The sequence below is a fragment of the Dermochelys coriacea genome, chromosome 28, assembly GCF_009764565.3.
Source record: "Dermochelys coriacea isolate rDerCor1 chromosome 28, rDerCor1.pri.v4, whole genome shotgun sequence".
Lineage (NCBI taxonomy): Eukaryota > Metazoa > Chordata > Testudines > Dermochelyidae > Dermochelys > Dermochelys coriacea.
The window spans coordinates 274,624-287,774 of NC_050095.1; the positions used below are offsets into that span (position 1 = coordinate 274,624).

Here is a 13,151-nt window from a genome sequence, read left to right on the forward strand (position 1 = left end):
AATCGGTCCCACCTTGCATTTTGCGGTGGTGCTGGGAGTCCCTTTCCCAGGCCTGGAGCAGAGCTCTGTGTGAGCTCGAAAGCTCGTCTCTCTCCCCAACAGAATTTGGTCCAATAAAAGCGATTACCTCCCCCATCTTGTCTGTCTCATATCCCGGGACCGACACGGCTCCGACCACACGGCAAACTCCCAGCTTCTAGTAGTCAGAGGTTTCGGGTCGCCTTGAGCATGGGGTTGCATCCCTGACCCTCTTGGCCATCTGCCATCAATGGTCTGATCCTCCGTGAACTTATCTATTTCTTTCCGACCCCACTTATGCTTTTGGCCGCCACAATATCTGGTGGCAGGGAGTGCCACAGGCGAGATACGTGTTGGGTGAAAAATTACTCCTTGTTTGTATGAAAACTTTCCACCCTCCCCCTCTCCCGGCAGCTCTCCTGGCCTCTGTCCCCTGGACCCTGTCTCACCGGGACCCTAGAGGGGGCAGAGGGGTATCTGGATCTGGGATGGTAAACGACGAGGGGACCCAGAGGTCCCGCAGAGACCCCACAGCTGCATCCCCGGCGTGGGAACTTCTGGATAACTTAACGAACTGCATCCGATGGAGTGGGCCGTAGCCCACGAAATAAATAAATAAATGCTCAAATAAATGTGTTCGTCTAAGGTGCCACAAGTCCTCCTCGTTCTTTTTGCAGATACAGACTAACACAGCTGCTGCTCTGAAACTCAACGAACTCAGCAAACACCAGGTGCCCCTGAGACAGAAGCGGGAGCTGGCTGGTTTCTCACCACCTGCTCCACTCACCTCCTGGCCGGTGCGAAGAAGCTGAGCGGCCGAGGAAAAGGAGGAGGCTGAGGGCCAGAAGTTTCTTCATCCTTTATCACGAGCGTCAGGGGAGCGATGTCCAGCGGCGCTGCCCCTCTCCCGTCCCTGCGCCAATCTTCACCCACCTGTGCCGGGAACCTTTGCCTCGCACCTTGGCAAGCAATTAAGGGGAGATTGAGCCCTGCTGCCTTTCGCTTTCATGGGCCGAAGGCTGATGGAGGGGCAATAAACCAGCTTCCTGGATGCAGGACGGCTCCCCGCTGTGCATGGGGCTAGAGATCACGGTGCCAGAGCCAGGCACTCCACCCGCCCCGTTGGATTAGACGGATACGCCATGGTCCCCACTAAAACCCTCCTCATCTCACTCTCTGGCCTTGATAGACGCGCCCTGGCTCCGCGCAGAGCCAGCCGAGCTTCCCGAGGCAAAAATGGGGTGTGTCTCTGACCCGCGGTCTCATTCCTTCTCAGCCTTCTTCCCGCAAGGAGCGACGCAGCTCATCCCTCGTCCCTTCGGCTGCTTATTTGTACAGCCGACAAGGGCTCCTTTGTTACCTGACTTCCCCATCAAGCCAGCCAATGCAGATAGCGGTTTATTGCTCCGGGCTCCGGCTGCCTGCGCCAATCGGCTGCACACCAGCTATCTGGAGAGGGCGGTGGATGTCACCCGTGCTGGTAAGTGCACAACACTCCCCAAGGCCAACAGAGCCCCTTTTATCCTTATTGGGCGGCTGAACTTGGCAAAGTTTCAAGAGCCCTTTGAGGGTTCGGATCCAGCCGGACCTGCTGGGAAATCAGGTTTGCGGCCACAGCAAATCCTCGGCCGCGCGCGTCCTTCTCCGCCGAAACCGGCAGCGTCCCGTCGGAGGCACCCCTGCAAACTGGAACACCCGGGGCAGGCGTCGTTTGGGTCCCATTCTCCTCTGCTGGCCAGGCCCCCCCCCGGCCACTCTGCGTCTCCCATGGACGTCTCAGCCAGTCGGGCGACCCTGTTGTCGTGGAGTCCCAGGGCTGAAGCTCTGGGACTGCTCGGTATGAAGCCAGACAGGACTCTGGGGTGTCGCGACTCCTCTCGGGGCTCACTGGCCAGGGCACTGGCTATGGCCTTCCTGGGTCTGACCTCGGAGCATTCAGCCACCTGGATGGGACCCCTGGGGAAGCCAGAGGGGCCCTGCCCCCCAACTCTGCAGCCAGCCGGGTCTCCCGGTCAGCGAGTGATGTAGATGGGTCATTAGCCGCCGGGAACACGGCGCAGAACAGAGCTGGTTAGCAGCGGGAGCAGAGACCTGCAGCAATATCCGTCCCCCCCACATCCACCCATCCTCCCCTGGCTCCCTACGTTGCCCCGAAGATCCCTGCCCCACATCTCCCCTGGCTGGGACCCACCTGAGCCCCTCCCCCAGAGTACACCCCCACAACTGCTCCCCCTCTCAGCTGGCCTGGGTTCACCCCCCCCATCCCAGGACCATTCCAGACACCACCACTCTGGGAGCCGTTCCCAGCTGTCCAGCCCCCCATGTGCAGCACACAGGCACCCCAACGCCGGTCTCACCCATGGTTGGTTACAGTGTGATGGGCCGGGACGCTCGGTTCTCCCATCGCCCAGCTGCGCCACCTCCCCGAGAGGCAGAAGAACTCTCCTGTCCCGTCCACCGAGCGCTGTCTACACTAGGGTCAGATCGGTTTTAACGGCGTCACTCAGGGTTTTCACCCCTCTGCGCGAGGGGCGTTCTACCGACCTCACGTCCTAGTGAAGACCATTAGAGTTACACTTTAGCAGCCGCCCCCTCCGCAGCCGCCGTGGTCATCGCCATGGGGACTGTCCCAGCCACCGCCGTGGTCACCGCCGCCGGGAGCCGTCCTGCGCCAAGAGCTCTTCCTGACATTAGCCCCGTCACCGCCGCTGCATGAACCCATTTCCCAGAGCTGTATCACTGAGAGAGAGGAGGGGGGGCCATGAGATCTCTCCGCCTCATGGCGAAGCCCCCCGACCACTCCACCAGCCTGCCCCAGTCCCCGCCTCCAAACCACCTACAACCCTGCCAGCTGGGCGGTCTCTGCACATGTTTTATGTGCATCTTCTGCCCCGTCACCCAGGTCTCTAGCAACAGCCGTGACTGGCCCCAGAGCCAGGACTGAGCCCCCAACCTCCGTGGGACCCCCCACTGCACCCGCCCGCCCGCCCGCCGAGAGCTGCTCCGGGAGCACGGCCCGTCAACCCCAGCCGTGCTCCCGCCTTCCGGGGGTTCATCTCGACCCCAGCTCCCTCCGAGACCATCCTGCAGCACGACGTCAAAGGCCGGACTGTGACGAAGCGGGACTGTTCTTCATGTTTCCTCTGAATACTGTAGGGGTGCCTCAGTTTCCCCTAGGCATTTCTTAAGTCTCCAGGTGATGGGATAAGGGGGTGTGATTGTTGCAGAGCCCTAGAGGGCAGGGGTGTGCAGGGGTCTGCACAGAGAAGGGCCAACACCCTGTCTCCTGGCAACTGATGGCCCGGGAAAGAGACAAAGGCCAGAGGAGGAGGGGCTGCAGAGTTTCAGTTTGGAGCTGGCTGGGGAAAGAGGGAGGCCCAGAACCGGGGTCTGGGCTCCCCACCCCCCAAGATAGATCTGACTGAGGGGTCCTGGTTGTACCTACCAGCTCTGTTTTAGACCATGTTCCTGCCGTCTAATAAACCTTCTGTGTTACTGGCTGGCCGAGAGTCCCGGGGAATGGCAGGAAGTGGGGGGTGCAGGGCCCGGACTCAAATCAAGATCTAGCAAGTCTGCTGCTTCCCACCCCGCACCCATCAGGCCGGTCACCAGGAGGGGCAAAGAGCCCCACTGAGGCAGGACCACGTAATAACTAGCCCATCCCTGACAAGCGTCTGTCTAACCTGCTCTAAAAACCTCCCATACCAGAGATCTCCCAGCCTCCCTGGGCAATTTGTTCCAGCGCTTAACCACCCGGACAGTTGGGAAGTTTTTACTGATGTCCAACCCAAACTGCCCTGTTGCTTTCATGTCTCCCGGCCCCCAGAGAGCGGCTGGGGCTGCCCGGCCTGAGACAGGGGTAAGAAATGGTGCAGAGGGTGGGGGGAGGGCATGGTGGATTGACCTGGAGTTTCTTCTTCCATCCCTAGGCAAGTCTCTGATTCAGCCCAGCCAAGGGGCGTCCCGGGGGAGCCTGCACCCAGTGGATGCATCCAATGAAGTGAGCTGTAGCTCACGAAAGCTTATGCTCTAATAAATTTGTTAGTCTCTAAGGTGCCACAAGTCCTCCTTTTCTTTTTGTGAATACAGACTAACATGGCTGCTACTCTGCACCCAGTGGCTGGCTCACTGACACTGAGCAGGGCAGAGACGATCCAGGACCTTTGCTCCCCAGCGGGCAGGTTTTCGGCATGCACCGGGGGCTGGGGGGGGGGCAGAAAAATGAGTCAGGAATTAACGAGAGATCGTTCTGTGTGTTTTTTCGGTGTGCAGGGCCAAGGTGAGAAGAGAGACCGGATTATATCTGCGCAACCTCCAGTGCGAGCAGCCTACCAAGGAGCTGTTTGTGGCTTTTAGAAGTGAGAGGGGAATAAATCCTGGCTTCTGGCAGGCTGGATAGACAGAACTTCTCATCTCCCCTCGCGGCAGCTCGGCTGGACCTTTGTCACTCAGGGGCGAGAGGCGGTTTATGGTTTCCTTTTAGGAGGTTAGTATAAACGCATGTGGAACATGTAAGATAAACCCTGGGGAGTATGAGTCACCTTGAGCTAATGATCAAATGGTCCCTGCTGGCCTTGGCATCTCTGACTTAACCCACAATCTCCTGGGGCACCTATTTCCTGCTCATCGCCATGTGGCCAACTCTTATAGTATTTGGCATTTTTCCTTAAAGCCCCAGTTCCTGGAGTCATGGGACAATGTAAGGATTTTAACTTTCATTTTTGTTAAGTGTCATGCAATGAAAGGTGCAGAGACCCCACTCCCCGTTCAGAGCCAGGGAGAGAACCCAGGAATCCTGGCTTCCAGCCCCCCCTGCTCTAACCCACCAGCCCCCGCTCCCCTCCCAGAGCCAGGGAGAGAACCCAGGAGTCCGGGCTCCCAGCCCCCCTCAGGAGGGCGCGGTACCTGTTGAGTCTCCGGCGGCTGGATGGATTGGGAGGCTCCAGCAGGGGAATTTTCCAGCGACTTTGCTCCTCATTGCGGTTTTGGTTTCAGTTTTGGTTTCGCTTGCCAGGGGCTCAGCTGGGGAGGCGTCCTGGGGCCAAGCGCCAAGCGGCCAGACTGAGCTGGGGGTCCCAGTTCGGCAGGATGCCCCAGGGCCTGGCTGGATGGGCTGGTGTGCAACCCCGCCCGAGCTTACGCCCCGAGAGCAGAGGGGCACGGTCAGACGGGGCTGTGCAGTGTTCACACCGGCAGAACCAATTTTATTCGGAGCGTGTTTCCGACAATTATACCCGCACCAGCCCTGGCTCCGGCACAAGGAGAGAACCCAGGAATTCCAGCTCCCAGCCCCTCTCAGAATCAGGGAGGAAACCCAGGAGTCCTGGCTCCCAGCCCTGCCCTCCCCCGCTCTAACCCCCCCCCCCCAGAGCCAGGGAGAGAACCCCGGTGTCCTGGCTCCCAGCCCCCTCCCCGCTCTAACCCATCAGCCCTCACTTCCCTCCCCGAGCCAGGGAGAAAACGAGAGGGAGATATCAATAAACTCAACTTATATTCGGCCAATATGTTGTATTCATCGAGTCTGAGGGCAGAGGGGACCCTTGCGACTTGAGAAATTGCAGAGTCAGGTGTTGACCGCACTTTGGCTTGATATGAAACACACTCAAGAGACCAAATAACCAGCGCCAGGCAGGTTTATCACTACGAGCAATCCCACAGTGCAGGACGACCGTTCTCTCCGGTCCCGTCTCCGGGAAGCCGGCCCGTGCAGTATCGAAGGTGCGTTCCCTGCGTGACATTTATTTATACTACAATTTCACAAGCGAGCTGTCACTACTCCCTCATCCAGCTGTGTGGCCCCGTTCCCTCGCTGGTTCTGTTCCTTCCTTGGCTGGGTTTTGGATTCCAGTGCTCCAGGGGCCGGGCAACAAAGGGGCTTCCCCGGCCAGTATGAAGCTGTAGGATGAATCTAGTTCGATTTCGAACCATTAACGATCGACTCGGGCCAGATGCTTCTGTGAACGCTGGGCGTGATGGATCGCTTAGCACAGGTGAGCAGAATTGTATAAAACACACAGGCCAATTTAGCGTACGTACCTGCCATTAGATCTCTGTTGTGTGCTCAGTGCATCCCGACACATGCCTGCCGCATCCCGTACACATTGGGAACGGGATATACACGGGCTAGCCCCCCGGCATACATCATTCAACATAATCAGACCCCCTAAAACAGAGAGTTCCCCCTGCCCTCAAGTAATCCCTGTGTGAACCAGAGCAGATCTGTGAGAACAGCCACCCGTCTCGCTTTAAGAGTTACCAGGGATGGAGAATCCCCTGGGGAAATTTTTCCACTAGCTAATTACACACGTGGGGACAAATTGATGCCTTATATCCAGCTTCAACTCCCAGGCGTTGGGTGACATTATTTTGTCCGTTACGTCAGAGAGTGTGCATCAAAGGTGTGCTCTGGGAATCTCTCACGCGAGGGCAGGGTTTCAAATCCTTCTCTGGCCCTTCTCCGATTTAACCACCACCCTGCTGGAACTGCGGGTGCCAGAACGGGCCACGGGATTCCCCCGGGGCCAAAGAGCAGAAGTTCATTGCCATGGGCTGGAGCCATTCAAATCTGATTCCCGTTTCACCCCAACTGGTGGCCGGGACACAGCCGGAGCCGGTGGAGGTGGCACTTGGGGCCCTGGCCCTGGTCGGAACATCTCTCGGCTCCGGGGGACCAAAGCCCAGGGTCCCTGAACACAGCAGTGGCAGTAGCCACCACGGCGAAGCTGACGGCAAGAGTTGATTTGTCTCCCAGGACCCCAAAAAGGACAGGTGGGCAGGAGGGTCTGTCCCTTCATCCGTTTGTCCCCTGCTCATTGGCACAAAGATGTTCCTGGCTCACAGCTGGGGCTGGCTGCTTCGCTTGCCCAGCAGCTGTTGCCTCTTCTTGATGCGGCACTGGGGGACCTTGTACCCACAGTAACCCACTTTCAGGCACCGGAAGCAGAAGGAGCATGGGCACTCAACACACCACACCGTGGGGCAGCCCTTCTGGGTGTGGCTCACCAGAGCCCCACAGCCGGGGCAGGCCCGTAGTGCCAGGCAGTTGTGCACAGTTGAGCTGCAGTTGTTGATTTTGGGTGCCTCATCCAGGGTGGTCTGCAGCAGGCACCTGCGGTCGGTGTCGGGAGAGGAGCCCATCCAGGTGGTCGGGCAGGGTCCAAACAGGCCAGGCAGAGCCCCTAGGACACCTAGGTCCGGATCAGACGCTGGGAGAATGGGGGAGACGGAGCATTAGCCATCGGCAATGCTCTGAGGTTACCACCCGGCTCTCTTTCTTCGTAGGTCCCCAGTAGGGCATCCCCCAGGCTGGGAGATGAACTGAGCGCTGTGGCCAGAGGCCCCAGATAACGCCCGGCCCTAGGACAAGACCCTCCACCCCCCCGAGGGCTCACCAAGTGACTGAGCTGCCCGCCAGTGCTGGGGCATGTCTGGGCATCCCCAGAGCACCTGCCCATTCCCGTCCTGCCCCGATTCCTCTTGCCACAGCGTCCCCCCGCACTTGCCATCCCCCCACATTGCCCTGCAGAGCCAAACACCGGCCGTGCCCGTCAGTGCTGGGGTGGAGCCAAAGTGGGCACCCTCCAACCCCGGCTCTCCATGAGGCCTGCAGAAGCAGCTGGAGTAACCCAAGAGACAATGAATGAACCCGGGTGTCTCAGTGCCTCCACCCCCCCATTAAACTCCCCTCCTCCTCCAAAGTTGGTGAGAGAGCCCAGGAGTACTGGCTCCCAGCACCCCCCACCCTGCTCTAACCCACAAGCCCCCATGCCCCTCCCAGAGCCGGGGAGAGAACCCAGGAGTCCTGGCTCCCAGCCCCCTACTCTCACCCACCAGCCCCCACTTCCCTCCCAGAGCCGGGGAGAGAACCCAGGAGTCCTGGCTCCCAGCCCCCCTATTCTAACCCCCCCAGCCCCAACTCCCCTCCCAGAGCCAAGGAGAACCCAGGAGTCCTGGCTCCCAGCCCCCCTATTCTAACCCCCCCAGCCCCAACTCCCCTCCCAGAGCCAAGGAGAACCCAGGAGTCCTGGCTCCCAGCCCCCCTATTCTAACCCCCCCAGCCCCAACTCCCCTCCCAGAGCCAAGGAGAACCCAGGAGTCCTGGCTCCCAGCCCCCCTATTCTAACCCCCCCAGCCCCAACTCCCCTCCCAGAGCCAAGGAATCATAGAATCATAGAATCATAGAATATCAGGGTTGGAAGGGACCCCAGAAGGTCATCTAGTCCAACCCCCTGCTCAAAGCAGGACCAAGTCCCAGTTAAATCATCCTAGCCAGGGCTTTGTCAAGCCTGACCTTAAAAACCTCTAAGGAAGGAGATTCTACCACCTCCCTAGGTAACGTATTCCAGTGTTTCACCACCCTCTTAGTGAAAAAGTTTTTCCTAATATCCAATCTAAACCTCCCCCATTGCAACTTGAGACCATTACTCCTCGTTCTGTCATCTGCTACCATTGAGAACAGTCTAGAGCCATCCTCTTTGAAACCCCCTTTCAGGTAGTTGAAAGCAGCTATCAAATCCCCCCTCATTCTTCTCTTCTGCAGACTAAACAATCCCAGCTCCCTCAGCCTCTCCTCATAAGTCATGTGCTCTAGACCCCTAATCATTTTTGTTGCCCTTCGCTGTACTCTTTCCAATTTATCCACATCCTTCCTGTAGTGTGGGGCCCAAAACTGGACACAGTACTCCAGATGAGGCCTCACCAGTGTCGAATAGAGGGGAACGATCACGTCCCTCGATCTGCTCGCTATGCCCCTACTTATACATCCCAAAATGCCATTGGCCTTCTTGGCAACAAGGGCACACTGCTGACTCATATCCAGCTTCTCGTCCACTGTCACCCCTAGGTCCTTTTCCGCAGAACTGCTGCCGAGCCATTCGGTCCCTAGTCTGTAGCGGTGCATTGGATTCTTCCATCCTAAGTGCAGGACCCTGCACTTATCCTTATTGAACCTCATTAGATTTCTTTTGGCCCAATCCTCCAATTTGTCTAGGTCCTTCTGTATCCTATCCCTCCCCTCCAGCGTATCTACCACTCCTCCCAGTTTAGTATCATCCGCAAATTTGCTGAGAGTGCAATCCACACCATCCTCCAGATCATTTATGAAGATATTGAACAAAACAGGCCCCAGGACCGACCCCTGGGGCACTCCACTTGACACCGGCTGCCAACTAGACATGGAGCCATTGATCACTACCCGTTGAGCCCGACAATCTAGCCAGCTTTCTACCCACCTTATAGTGCATTCATCCAGCCCATACTTCCTTAACTTGCTGACAAGAATGCTGTGGGAGACCGTGTCAAAAGCTTTGCTAAAGTCAAGAAACAATACATCCACTGCTTTCCCTTCATCCACAGAACCAGTAATCTCATCATAAAAGGCGATTAGATTAGTCAGGCATGACCTTCCCTTGGTGAATCCATGCTGACTGTTCCTGATCACTTTCCTCTCCTCTAAGTGCTTCAGGATTGATTCTTTGAGGACCTGCTCCATGATTTTTCCAGGGACTGAGGTGAGGCTGACCGGCCTGTAGTTCCCAGGATCCTCCTTCTTCCCTTTTTTAAAGATGGGCACTACATTAGCCAGGAGAACCCAGGAGTCCTGGCTCCCAGCCCCCCCCCCCCGCTCTCACCCACCAGCCCCCGCTCCCTTCCCAGAGCCGGGGAGAGAACCCAGGAGTCCTGGCTCTCACCTCCCACCCCCCGAGAGGACGCAGCGCTACCTGTTTAGCTGTGGGAGGTCGCCCCCCGAGACGAGTCTCTGGCTGCTGGAGGCTCTGTCCGGAATTTCCCAGCCACTCAGCTCCGCCTTTCACTTTCACTTTCGCTTGCCAAGAGTAAGGGGGAGGGGGGCCAGGTGCCGAGCGGCCGGGTGGGAGGGCTGAGCCGCTGGGCGGGTCAGCATGTGCCCCCACCCCACCGAGCACACGCCAGGGGAGCGGCGGGGCACGGTCAGACGGGACTGTGCAGTGTCCAGCCCAGTCATGCCGGGCACAGGGAGAGAACCCAGGAGTCCTGGCCCCCAGCCCCCCCTGCTCTAACCCACCAGCCCCCCCTTGCAGAGCTGGGGACACAGACTGTATGTTCTCTCCCGTGCTTGTGTCTCGGTGAGGGCTCCTGCATGTCGGATCAGAAGGGATCTCAGTTGTCCATCTTGTCCAGTCCCCTACAGAGAGGCAGGACCATGTAATCGCTAGACCATCCCTGAGAAGAATTTGTCTAACCTGTTCTTAAAAAGCTGGAGATCTCACAGTTTGGCTGGGCAGTTTATTCGAGTGCCAGACATTAAGCTGTCTGGATTTCTTTCAAGAGTTGCGGTGCTTGAAGGGCTATCCCTAGGCTCCTGCCTCAGTTTCCCCAGCAGCGCTGCCTCCATGCCCGGCGGGACCCAGTCAGCAGCAGTGCCCAAGCATGCGACCATTGAACCGAATTCTTAACACGCGTGACAACGAACAGGTTGCAGCGCAACTTTGGGTGGCAACTGGTTGTGTTAACGGCAACTCACAGAAGTTACTAGATCACAGGCCCTGGTTCTCATGGGAGACTTCAATCACCCTGATATCTGCTGGGAGAGCAACACAGCAGTGCACAGACAATCCAGGAAGTTTTTGGAAAGCGTAGGGGACAATTTCCTGGTGCAAGTGCTGGAGGAACCAACTAGGGGCAGAGCTCTTCTTGACCTGCTGCTCACAAACCGTGAAGAATTAGTAGGAGAAGCAAAAGTGGATGGGAACCTGGGAGGCAGTGACCATGAGATGGTCGAGTTCAGGATCCTGACACAGGGAAGAAAGGAGAGCAGCAGAATACGGACCCTGGACTTCAGAAAAGCAGACTTTGACTCCCTCAGGGAACTGATGGGCAGGATCCCCTGGGAGAATAACATGAGGGGGAAAGGAGTCCAGGAGAGCTGGCTGTATTGTAAAGAATCCTTCTTGAGGTTACAGGGACAAACCATCCCAATGTGTAGAAAAAATAGTAAATATGTCAGGCGACCGGCTTGGCTTCACAGTGAAATCCTTGCTGATCTTAAACACAAAAAAGAAGCTTACAAGAAGTGGAGATTGGACAAATGAGCAGGGAAGACTATAAAAATATTGCTCGGGCATGCGGCAGTGAAATCAGGAAGGCCAAATCGCACCTGGAGGTGCAGCTAGCAAGAGATGACAAGAGTAACAAGAAGGGTTTCTTCAGGTATGTTAGCAACAAGAAGAAAGTCAACCTAGTGACAGAGAATGTGGAAAAAGCTCATGTACTCAATGCTTTTTTTGCCTCTGTCTTCACGAACAAGGTCAGCTCCCAGACTACTGCACTGGGCAGCACAGCACGGGAAGGAGGTGACCAGCCCTTTGTGGCGAAAGAAGTGGTTCAGAACTATTTAGAACAGCCGGAAGAGCACAAGTCCATGGGGCCGGATGCGCTGCATCCGAGAGTGCTAAAGGAGTTGGCAGATGTGATTGCAGAGCCATTGGCCATTATCTTTGAAAACTCCTGGCTATCGGGGGAGGTCCTGGACTATTGGAAAAAGGGCTGATGTAGTGCCCATCTTTAAAAAAGGGAAGAAGGAGGATCCTGGGAACTACAGGCCAGTCAGCCTCACCTCGGTCCCTGGAAAAATCATGGAGCAGGTCCTCAAGGAATCAATTCTGAAGCACTTAGAAGAGAGGAAAGTGATCAGGAACAGTCAGCATGGATTCACCAAGGACAAGTCATGCCTGACTAATCTGATTGCCTTCATGATGAGATAACTGGCTCTGTGGATGAGGGGAACGCTTTTGACACGGTCTCCCACAGTATTCTTGCTAGCAAGTTAAAGAAGTATGGGCTGGATGAATGGACTATAAGGTGGATAGAAAGCTGGCTAGATCATCAGGCTCAACGGGGAGTGATCAATGGCTCCATGTCTAGTTGGCAGCCGGTATCAAGCAGAGTGCCCCAAGGGTCGGTCCTGGGGCCGGTTTTGTTCAATATCTTCATTAATGATCTGGAGGATGGTGAGGATTGCACCTTCAACGAGTTTGCAGAGGACACTAAACTGGGAGGAGAGGTAGATACGCTGGAGGGTAGGGAGAGGATACAGAGGGCCCTAGACAAATTCGAGGATTGGGCCAAAAGAAATCTGATGAGGTTCAACAAGGACAAGTGCAGAGTCCTGCCCTTAGGACGGAAGAATCCCATGCACCACTACAGACTAGGGACCGAGCGGCTAGGCAGCAGTTCTGCAGAAAAGGACCTAGGGGTTACGATGGACGAGAAGCTGGATATGAGTCAACAGTGTGCCCTTGTTGCCAAGAAGGCCAATGGCATTTTGGGCTGTATAAGTTGGGGCATTGCCAGCAGATCGAGGGACGTGATCGTTCCCCTCTATTCGACATTGATGAGGCCTCATCTGGAGTCCTGTGTCCAGTTTTGGGGCCCACACTACAAGAAGGATGTGGAAAAATTGGAAAACGTCCAGCGGAGGGCAACAAAAATGATTAGGGGCCTGGAACACATGACTTATGAGGAGAGGCTGAGGGAACTGGGATTATTTAGTCTGCAGAAGAGAAGAACGAGGCGGGATTTGATAGCTGCTTTCAACTACCTGAAAGGGGGTCCAAAGAGGATGGATCTAGACTGTTCTCAGTGGTAGCAGATGACAGAACAAGGAGCAATGGTCTCAAGTTGCAGTGGGGCAGGTTTAGGTTGGATATTAGGAAAAATTTTTTCCCTGGGAGGGTGGTGAAGCGCTGGAATGCGTTACCTAGGGAGGTGGTGGAATCTCCTTCCTTAGGAGTTTTTAAGGTCAGGCTTGACAAAGCCCTGGGATGATTTAGTTGGGGATTGGTCCTGCTTTTAGTAGGAGGTTGGACTAGATACCTCCTGAGGTCCCTTCCAACCCTGATATTCTATGATTCTATGATACCCCCTGACTCCCCATTGACGCCACCTAGTGCTACAGATGCTGCCGACCTGGGCCGAGGTGTAGCCTCTAAAATCATAGCACCTAGATACACTCCTGAATAACTTTGCTTAACTCCAATACTCATGAATAGCTTAAGGGCCACATCAGTTCTTGGAGTCGAGGCCGGTGTGGCAGAATTTGATTTTTGTGTCAGAATTACAGCGGATATTATCCATGTTCATTTTTAAACTCTGCT

The 13,151-nt window shown here is 56.2% G+C and overlaps 1 long non-coding RNA gene across 1 annotated transcript; it reads right to left on the bottom strand.

Moving 5' to 3' along the window:
- Nucleotides 1-5,509: 5,509 nt before the first annotated feature.
- On the bottom strand, nucleotides 5,510-9,869 carry LOC119849347. Its single transcript, XR_005290444.2, has 2 exons — nucleotides 9,738-9,869; nucleotides 5,510-7,223 (listed from the first exon to the last, which is right to left on the bottom strand). It is a non-coding gene; the product is annotated as an uncharacterized LOC119849347 (long non-coding RNA).
- Between the last annotated feature and the right edge of the window lie 3,282 nt (nucleotides 9,870-13,151).